Below are 6,886 nucleotides of genomic sequence, written 5' to 3'. Positions count from 1 at the left end.
TGATGGGTTTTACTTTTCTTGTAATATTAATGTAGTTTATTTAGTTGGTATACGAAGAATTGGCCAGAGTGAATAAAAGATTACAACTTTATGATTTTATATTCTTTTTGATATGACGGCTTTCTTGAGGAAGATTAAAAATTTAATAGAAGTAAATTTTTCTTGTTTGGCATTTTTATGATTTAAGATAGTGGATTAGCTGTGAAGTGTAAATGTTTTTTAGAAAACGTTTTATTAAATGTATTTTCCTCTTTGATGTACTGGACAAACAGAAACAAGAGTGATATCTATAGGTATGATGCTGAAGTTAAGAGAACTAGTCATGGTTCGACAAATTTTTATACTAGTTGTCAACCCTCCTTTTATCATGGGTTGGTACTGGCGATCCCTGGCTCATAGAGGAGTGAGCTAAAAACAAAACACAATGGAAATAGAGGATCAATATAGCGATAACAAGTAGTTGGTATTAAGGCTTAGTTTTTGTTCAAATTGAAAGATTTCGTTGAGGGAGAGATTAATGATTAAAGTGAGAGTACTGAAGTAAAACAAATAAAATTGTTATTTTCATATTGTTATTTTATCTATATAAGATTATGTGCGTTATCAGAAATAATTCTAAAAATAAAATGTTGTTTTGTTTAATTTTTTCAGTCGATTATTTTATTCAACACCTGTTGACCTGAGCGGTTTTGATTTTGATGATTGACAAAGGAACATATGCATGAACCAGGTTCATGGAGAGTGTATGCAGGTCGCTATCAGATTTAAGCAAAAGACATGCACATGCAAGCTGTAAGTATAAGTGGTTAAATTTGATAATCCTGAACGAAAATGTTGAATAATTGATAAGGACCATGACTCCTTACTTGAAGAGAACTCTATCCTAGATAAGGAAAGAGTTAGAGATTGAAGTTAACTAGAACTCTTCCACCAAGGAAGACTAAAGTATTAGAACTGATCAAGTTAATCCTAATCCTATTAACTATGTATATTTCAGTTGGGTTCTCTTTTACAGGTGACGCACATGTACTGAAGTAAAAGCAGAATTGAGCGGAAAATAGCAAGGCATTTCGTGAGCAATTCCTATGAGATTCAAGAGTGTGATCCTGAAGCTACACGAACCAGATTGAAGAACCAGTTCCATAAAGAGTGTTATGTGTCTTCCTTTATTTTTAGTTCAAAGAGTAGTAGGCGTTTTGAGTTGTACCTTTCAGCTTTCTTAGAAGCAAATTGTACTATGTACCCGAGTTGTATTATTTAAGTTAGAGTTAACTTGAAGTAGTCGCAACAACCTGCGATATGTTGCTAAAAGGGTTAGAGTTAATCCTTAGGTTTGCAAGAGGTTGTAAAGTTGAGTTGTATTTTTCAAGTTAAAGTTAACTTGAGGTAGTCTCAACAACCTGTGGTGTGTTGCTATAAGGGTTAGAGTTAATCTTTAGGTTTGCAAGAGTTTATAAACTTTATTGTTGGCTCAGAGTTGTAGTGAAGTATTTGAAAAAATCCTACTGGGTAGCAGGTAGTGTGTTTTTCACCTTTTGAGCCGGGTTTCTTTTACGTAAAATATCCTTGTGCTCTTTACTTTCTACTTTATTTATTCCGCAACTGTAGTATAAGGAATGCTTAGAAGAACTAGGTCCTTCGACAATCCAGTGCACGCGAAAATTGGGTACCACACAAATTACCCCCTCTCCTCTCCTCTCTTGTGTGGTATTGAAGTATAAAAAATCAACAACCCCTTTGCTATTTTCTTTAACATCATTGTTATCAAGGAAGCAATAGGATTCTATAATATGATTTTTTCTAAATTTTAAATTCTTTTGATTTTGATTTGCTTCCAAAAACTTATTTGGTAGGTATACTCCATTAAGAAGTTAAATTTAAGAGTTGTTCAATAAAATTAGAAATTAATCATCATATCATTTTCTGCTTAAATAAATAATATGAATCTCTTAAGTGATGCTCATATCTTCTTAAATATAACATGCTTCGCAATTATTGTAGTAAAAGTAAGATGACAAGAAATGCTCATATATTTAACAAGCTCATTTTCATAATATTCCTTATCAAATTATGCTTTGCAGTTGGAGAGAATTCAGAATCAATTAGCGGTAGAGGGTAATAGCATTCACCTTGCATTAGCGAAATGGAGAACTACTGTAGAACAGAACCAACTAATTTAAGCATGAATAATATATAATAAGAATCACAACGATCAAAGTTTAAGACTCACTTGCATGCTCGACACTAATGTATAGATAATCGTCATCATACTTATACGTCGTTCTCTACACTAACACGTAGCAATTAAGACATAACACCTATTCCCTCAAGCTGAGGTTGGGCCAAACACTTATCTCGATTCCACGGCCAAAAGTCAAGCCTCAATTACCGCTTTACCTCTCGGTTCCACTTTCAATCTGCTTGTATCTTGGCATAATGTATTTAATAACATCAATATATGGTAAATAAACCAATTCTAATGCATGAATATAGATTTTCCAATGTTTTCTCTAAAAAGTCAAAAATCGACCCGGGCCCGCATGGTCAACAATCGACCCCGGGCCCGCTTGGTCAAAACTCGAGGTTCGGATCAAAACTCATTCACCCATTCATCCACGAGCCCAAATATGTAATTAGTTTCGAAATCAAACCCCAAATCGAGGTCTAAATTCCCAATTTTGTAAAATCCTCAATTTCCCCAAAATCCCTAATTTCTACCCTTACGGGTCGTTTGGTACGCGGACAAAATAGTACCGGGATTATATTCCCAGGATTATAATTCTGGTACTATTTTATACCACTTGAGATACGGTATAAAATAATACCACATTTGATGGCATAAGATGGGATAATAGGTGGGATTAAATTTATACCTTATTTGGTTGGAAATATAAATTTATCGAGGGTTTAATTTATACCTCCAACCAAAAAGGTATAAATTTAATCTCACGTCTTATCCCACCTAATCCCTCTTACCAAATGACCACTTAAAGAACAAGATTTAATTGTTGTTGAAAAATGAAAGAAATGAGTTTAAGAACACAAACCTATAATTTGGTGATGAATTCCCTCTTCAAAAGTCGCCCAAAGTCGGTTTCTATGGAAGAAAATATGAAATTATGGAAGACTCCCATTTTGATTATGTTTTTAAAACACTGGACAGACCTTCTTCGCGTTCGCGAGAGGTCTGTCGCATTCTCGATGCATTGCGGCCATAAAGGCCTACGCGTTCTCGATGAGCTACTCGCGTTCGCGATGGTCTGTCCCCCCTGACCATCGCATTTGCGGGCCTAGGATCGTGTTCGCGAAGAACAACTCAAGGACTCCCTAGCCACCTCCATCACACTACGCGTTCGCGTGTGGTCGGTCGCGTTCCCGAAGAGCAATCCCCCCAGTGCTCCATGTTCGCGACCAAAGACTCGCGTTCGCGTAGAAGAAATCCCTCCCCAGCCCAACTTGCACTTCGCGTTCATGAGAGTTGCTTCGCGGACGCGAAGCACAAAGCATTAGAATACCAGATGCAGCAGTACAACATAAATCTCTAAGTCCAAAACACCCCAAAACCTATCCGAAACTCACCCGAGCCCTCGTGGCTCTAGTTCAAACATGCACACAAGTCTAAAAACATCATACGGACTTACTCGTGCGATCAAATTGCCCAAATAGCATTTTAAACAACGAATTTAGCATCAAAATCAATGAAAATCTCAAAAACTCTTAAAATTTCTGTTTTCACAACCGAGGGTCCGAATCACGTCATATAAACTCTGTTTCTTACCAAATTTTACAGACATAGCTTAAATACCATACTAATTCTGCATCGGGCTCCGGAACTAAAATACAGGCCTGATACCAACAAGATATAAGGTTATTCAATTTCCAAAAAACCTTATATTTTCAGTTAAACAATTTTCTTTAAAAATTCATTTCTCGGGCTAGGGATCTCGGAATTTAATTCCGGGCATACGCCCAAGTCCTTTATTTTTTTATGGACCCTCCGGGACCGTCAAATCACGGGTCCGGATCCGTTTACCCAAAATGTTGACCATAGTCAACTTAATTCAATTTTAAAGGCAAAATTTAGCATTTTTCTCAAATTTTCACATAAAGGCTTTCCGTATATACGTCCGGACCACGCACGCAGATCGAGGAGAGATAAAAGAAGGGTTTTAAGGCCTCGAAACACAGATTTTATTTCTAAAACAAAATATGATGACCTTTTGGGTCATCATAATTATCATGATAGGAAGGAGTTTGTGCGCAAAAGTATTGACAACTACATTCAGTCTAGGCGTGAGGTGGACTTAGTTGTAATGGATACTTCACTTCTTAATGACTGTAAATTTCGGTATATACAACAGATCTTTTCCGTTTTTCCTTCGAAGAATATCTTGGCTACTTGTATTAACTCTTGGAGCAAAATTGATGCTAGGGGAAGTTTTCTGGAAACGCCATGACACGTTATACTAGTCAAAGAGAAAAAAAAAATATTTGGCGGGACTTTGACATCTTCCATAAAGCCATGCATTTACGGTAGGATTTGAAGAATGAACTGGTGCATACAAGAATTACATAAGAAAAGCTATTGCAAAGATCCCAGTAGAATACAGATTTTTGGCTTTGCCCGCCGATATTAAGGCAGCTTTCAAACACAATTCCGACATTGCTTTAGTTGACAGTTATATGGCTAAAGCAAAATTGGGCCTTGATGGCTACTATGGTCGACTTTTGAATGATGAACAAGTTGGGGTGCGGGAGTCAGGGCCTTGATTTCTTGAAGCATATTATATTATTTGTAGAAGTCGGGTGTAGTCATAGCCATGTTTTACTTATATTTAACAAATCCCTTTTCCTGGAGGTAAAATTTATAATCATATTTTTTTCTTTATAGTTCACGCATTTATTTTTCAATTTTATTCAGGTTGTCTCGTAGTAAATACTTATATGTACTAGGTATTTACACCAAACTACATCAATTCAACTTGTCTTTTCCTTCTTAACAAAACACATTTTTTATTCTACAAAAACGTATCAATATTATCAAGTCATTTAACTATCAACTTAGATACATTTTTGTTTACCCTCAAAATCAGATAGAAATTGAATTTATACGCGGTTTTAAGGATACGTGATATAACTTGATAAAAACTGAGAAAACAGATTAATACTGAAATTAATGATAAGAAAATAAAGACAAACCACCCAAGCTAAACAGTCTTAGCCTTGAAGTTTGATCACCCTCGAGCAAGAAAGTGCCTCAATCAATATCAGAACAAAATAAAAGATAATAAAAACTAGAAATAATAGTGTATTGCCTTTTGATGCATATTACAATGTGAGTTACAAATGATCGAACCCCTTTTATGTAGTGGAGGAGTCCTACTTTAGATACAATTCTACAAAAGGTAAGAAATCTCATAATTAGCTAATTAGTCGGTCTTTCGCGGATATGTGCCGAGATTTTCGCTGTGATATCCGATCAGTCACGAATATTACGACCTTCTGTTATTTGGTCCGATAGGATTTCCTCGAGCTTGATCGGAGACGAGGTTGGTTCCGGAGTTACGGACTCAACAGCATGTTCTAACTTCATACCTTGATCCGGGATCGATCTCCCACCCATCTCATTTCAGTCTCGATCTTTCGTGCAGTAGGCGAGCCCCAATTTTAACCGCATACAGATAGTCCCCTGGTTTTTCAGACAGTAAATGAGGAGAAACGATATGAGGCCTCATCTGAATCCCCTCTCCGCGGACTGCAACAAATGGATTGCGACCACGATGAGACTACTGCGGCCGCGAAGAATCTACCGCAGAATGCATTGCTTGAGCTTCCAAAATTGCATCTCTCTGATCATTTCCACCGTGGACCGCAACAAATGCACTGTGGTTGCGGTGGGTCTATTACTGCTGCGGTGGATTTACTATTGTAGCAGTGCTTTGACTTGTTCTTGGTACTTGAGCAGGTTTCACTCCTTTTTGAGCTAGTTTTGATTTCCTTGTCACTTTTTGACCAAACACTACAAACAAGCACAACATGTAAGCTTTTGGGACTACTTGTATATATTTTTATTCCAAAACTCAAGCGAGAATGAGTATAAAATAGACTAGAATGCCTATTTATCAACTCCGCCAAACTTAAGCTTTTGCTTGTCTTCAAGCAAATAAAATAAGTCCCACCTTTTTAAGAATAAAATCAAGAAAATTCAGCTGACCTAAAGTGACCTCATCTAGCATCAATTGGGACTAACAATTGCCCTTAATTCAAATGAATCATTAACAACATTCAACCTTTTAAGTGCCATGGTTTTAATGCGACACAAAAGCATCAAGAGTTGACTCAACTCATCAAGGAAAATCTTTCTACTACTTTGGTCATTGTGGAACCCAAACTCATACTCCTCACTCTTCCTTAATCAAGACCTTACTTTTAGATTGTAGCACTCAGAACGAAGATTGTGGAAAACACACTTATCTCTCTCAAAGAAAGGTCACAAGTCCGGCTCTAAGTACCATAAGCTTTCCCCTTATGTGTGTCACCACTAATGTAAGCTTCATTCAACTCAAGATCATATAGGGATTTTGTGGGGATACAATGAAAGCTTTTGGTTCAAGGTAGAAAATATTTGGTCTAAGTAGGTTTCATCTTCTCTTAAGCACTTCATTTGCTTCATTTTGGCACACATTCTCTTGAATATTTGAGTCATTTACTTCTTTATTAGGGGTTATAGAGACACACTGTCACTCTTTCTTGTTCATTTCAAACCTTTTTCTGCTTTCTAATCTTTCCACGCCTTTCATCTTTTTACTTTTATTGACTTTCTTCACTTCTTCTACATTGTTCATTCTTTTTGACTTTTTGATTTTCTTTCTTTTTCTTTTTGCCT

The sequence above is a fragment of the Nicotiana tabacum genome, chromosome 18 (assembly GCF_000715075.1).
Source record: "Nicotiana tabacum cultivar K326 chromosome 18, ASM71507v2, whole genome shotgun sequence".
Taxonomy (NCBI): domain Eukaryota; kingdom Viridiplantae; phylum Streptophyta; class Magnoliopsida; order Solanales; family Solanaceae; genus Nicotiana; species Nicotiana tabacum.
Note: the sequence above shows the minus strand (reverse complement) of the source record.